The sequence below is a fragment of the Protopterus annectens genome, chromosome 7.part0 (assembly GCF_019279795.1).
Source record: "Protopterus annectens isolate FY-2018-M chromosome 7.part0, PAN1.0, whole genome shotgun sequence".
Taxonomy (NCBI): domain Eukaryota; kingdom Metazoa; phylum Chordata; order Ceratodontiformes; family Protopteridae; genus Protopterus; species Protopterus annectens.
The window spans coordinates 1,331,600,036-1,331,604,526 of NC_056739.1; positions in this window are offsets into that span (position 1 = coordinate 1,331,600,036).

Sequence of the window (4,491 nt, forward strand, 5' to 3'; positions counted from 1 at the left end):
TCAAGATTCTGGTAAAGCTGATTTTGGTCACAAAATCCCAGTGTAGCCTGTAGTATTTCACCATCATCTACCCCCTTTTTCCCATTTTTTCTACATAAGGTCAGGGTGTCATGTCAACTGTCACCATCTGTCTCTATTCAATGCCACTCTGCTGCCTTTGTTGACACTCACACCTGACTGTCCCAGACCTTCTCTCACACAATCCAAACACCTCTTTGCTGGATACTCTCATTTCCTCTTACCTTCTTGCTGTCCGTTTCAAATCTTCTTCGCCAGATTGTCTTCTGCTTTTTTGCACATGTGGCTAAACCACTGTAATCTGGTCTTTTTGACCTTATCTGCAACTGGATCTACTTTGGCTTCTGCTCTTATGTCCTCATTTCTTTGTCTGTGTCACAGCGCCCATCCTACCACACCCATCTCAGGCAGTTAGTCTCCATCACCTCTAGCTTCCACAGCTGCCCTGCCTTCACTGCCCAGGTTTCCATATCATACAGTAGTACTGGTTGCTCCACTGTTGTGTACACTTTACTTTGCAGCTTATTTGGCATTCTTCTGTCATACACTGCACTTGACACTTTATACCAGTTGGCTAAAGCCCTTCGTATTCCAGCTTTGACCTCCTCATTCAGCCTTTTCTTTTCCTCAGTCACTCCTTGCTAGATACTTGAAGCTGTTAACCTCTTCTCTTCTATCTCAGTTCTCAGCTTCTTCTGATTTCCCCCATTTGCTGCCATTTAAGCTGTCCTGTCTGTACTCAGTTTCATGCCATGTGCCTGCAGTTTTGCATTCTATTCCCCTATCCTTTGCAGAAGTTCTTGCTCAGAGTCTGCTTGTAATGCCACATCATCTACATACAGCAACTTTGTTAATCTGTCCCTCTGACCTATATGCTAATGTAGTTCATCACCCATATGAACAGCAAAGGGCTCAGGGATGAACCCTGATGTACACACACTCCCACTGGGAACCACTCTGTAAGACCAAACTCCGTTCATACTTGCATCATTAGGTCCTTGTACATAGCTCTAGTATTCTACCAATGTTTCTAGGACTTCAAACCACTACAGGACTGCCACAATCAACTTTCTTGGAACCTTGTTATATGCTTTCTCCAAGTCTAGGAATGCCCAGTTGGACTCTTTCCCCATTTCTAGTTTCTTTTCAAGTATCTGTCTCAAAGCAAACATCGGGTCAGTTGTGCTGCATTTTGATCTGAATCCACACTGCTGATGTCCCATCTTACTTTCTACTACTTTGTGCATTTGTTTATCAATCACCCTCGCCAGAACCTTCATGATGTTCAATATCTATGTACTTCCCACAACTGTGAATGTCTCCTTTGTTCCTGAACACTGGCACTAGTCATAGAATCATAGGAGGTTACTAGGCTAATGGCCCTGGGGCCCTTACAATCCCAGCCAAGAGTTTATCCCCAAAAACGAAACCTCAGTCAGCACCTGTATGCTTATTCTCTAGTCATTCGGGATACACTTTTCTCTCTATACTGCTATGAGTAACCTTTTGAGCCATTTCTGTCATATCTGCTGTGACCTCTTCTGAGCCTGCTGCTTTGCCTGACTTCATTGTCCTTAGTGCTGTTATTATTTCCTCTATGGTGGGTTCCTACTCTTCTCTCATCGTAGACATATTTAAATCTGCCAAAATATTTTCCAATCAACTAAGAAGATAAAATATTTTAGTGGATACCAGAATCATATCTGGTAACTGTAAAGTTCTAACAAAGGGATGAAGAAACAGTGTGTATAGGCCAGGAATGTTGACTCAGGTGGAAAAAATAGCAAGGTATATTATACAGTATAACAATTAACCAGTAGAAGAGAAATTAACTGAGGTACTCTCTGGTCGTCCTGGTAGTAATGCTCCTTTTCGTCTGTGGAGCATAGTGGGCAAAGATGTGTTGCACTTCATTGATTTCCTCTATTTCATGTGTCTAGATTGCTGTTAAAACTTCTCTGAAACAACTGACAGTAGCAACAAGAGCACATGAGACTTAAACATTTAAGTCTGTATTCTCAAAACAGGACAACTGATATTGTGATATCTAAAGTGATCCACAGGGATTGCATTTAAAATGCCAAGGTTTTGGCAACCACTGGTCATCGAATAATGGTTGGCCGACCTCTGCTGCCAATTCTTCAGATGTGCGAGTCTCATTTTAGTGAATGCTCAGTGCATTCGAAAAGATGAGGTCAGTCTTTTAACTACAGATTATGGTAGAGTGGAGATTGGGAAATTTACCTTTTTCCCCACTGTAGTGCAATCTCGGCGTTGGAATATATAATGTGCAGGGGATGTGGGGGTGCAGGGGGGCTTGTCAGCCCCCCTGCAAAATCATCACATTACATCTTTTGCAGTGTATGACTGCATTGTACAAATGTTGAGAAAGGTCGGATTTGCAAATGGAGGTGTGTTTGCGAATTTCTGATCTCATCGACATTATGTGTTCAACTTTTCAGTTGACATTTCATGATAGTAAACCGATCCACAGAACAAAAGTCAAGAATTTAGATTTGCCTTTGAGTGGGACATCATAAAATCCTCAGTCTAATGATTAAGTAAAGGGTAATAACCAAGCCATGAAGAATAAGTTTTTTTTTTCTCAAAAAATTTTTTATTAATTATATGAATAGCAAGACAATTAAAAGATTATATATAACAAGAAGGCATAAATGAACATATAACAATTCATCTAGTGATAACAACCTTCATGAGATTTTGATAAGTTATTTAGAAATAAAACATACACCATATGTACACTATATACAAGTTAGGCAACCTGAGGGAAAAAAATATATATATATATTTATCATTAACTATTTAATATGTTTAGAACCTTTTCTAACACAACCTTTCTAATAGCTTTTTTTTTTGGACTTCCACCTAAGTATCTTTGAGCATCAATAAATTTAAAAGCCATTTTCTGGAAAGTAACCCATTTTAATTTAGAACGATCAATCCAATTTTGTATTATATAAAGTTTTAGTAATGAGCAAATAAAAATGATAACATGAATATCAACTTTTGAAAGATGAATCAATGGAATATGTAGAATAGCAAATTCCCACGTCAACGTGGATTTTTGATATCCCATTTTCTGCAGTCTGACTTTCAAAGATGTCCACAATCTGTGAGAAAAATGACAATACCATAGAATATGAAGGAGGTCTGCTTGGGGATGAGAACAGCATGAACACGAAGGGGACTTATTTGGGTTAAATTTGTTTAATTTGATTGGGGTAAAGTAGGCATCATTATTAATCATTAATTGTGTGTATGCTAATTTTTTTAAAAGGGATAAATTCCTTAGTGTGTCTAATAGCCAGGACTTTCTGAGATTCTGACAATTGGGAATTATAATTCAACCAAACATTAGATAACAGACAGTTGTGGTCCATCATTAAAGAATTAATTAATTTATATGAGTTTGAGAGCATTTTATCAGATGATGAAAGTATTTTGATAATCGTGTTAAGGTTTTTCAATTGTGAGTCTATGGGGACCAGAGATACAAATTTGTTTTTAATTATTGCTCTTAGTTGTGTAAGAATTGGTGAGTAATTCCAGTTTACTTTCAATAACTTACGCCAGTCAGATAAAGGCAAGTCAAGATATTTCAAAACATCTCCTACTTTTAGATTTTTAATTAAAGGATAGTTTGTTAAATTCAAAAGTTTATTGTCCAATAATATATTTGGGTTTAGATGAATTGGCTGAACATGGTGCGAGATCTTTTCTAGTTTACACATTTTGAGTAAGGTTTAGAAATCTCTAATCTTTTGTTTAAATACTGTAGATATATTTTTAATAAATAAACTATCCAGAGAGATAAAGGGAATAGCTTCAGGATTTAAATTATTAGACATGACATAATTATACCATAATTTTATCCATAAAGAGTGATTTGGATAAGAAGTGTTATTGAATTTAGAGATAGTAAGAAGTTTATTGGATGAGACAATTAAATAATAGAGATAAAGATTAGGTAAACCCAAACCTCCTTGTCCTTCGAAAATGCCAATCTAGAATAGGAAATTCTAACAGATTTAGGGAACCATATGAATTTTGCCAAAGCTTTATTTACAGACTCAAAAAATTTTTTTGAAATTATCTGATCAGATGATGAGAATTGGTAAAGAAATTTAGGCAGAATATTCATTTTAATAATGGCCACCCTTGAAAGAAATGAAAGGTTTAGATGCTTCCATCTGTCCATATCAGACAATATAGAGTTCCATAATTTATTAATATTATTTTGAAAGGAAGATTTATTATTGTGTTCTAAATTGATTCCTAAATATTTTATATTATAAGTAAACTGAAAATGATCGTCTGGAAACAAAAAAGATTTGTGTGCTAAATGATTTAAGGGAAAAATATGAGTTTTTGTAGAATTTAAAAGATAGTTGGAAACCAAAGAAAAATAATCAATAGAATTCATTATTTTTCTGTAATCAGATAATGGAGTTT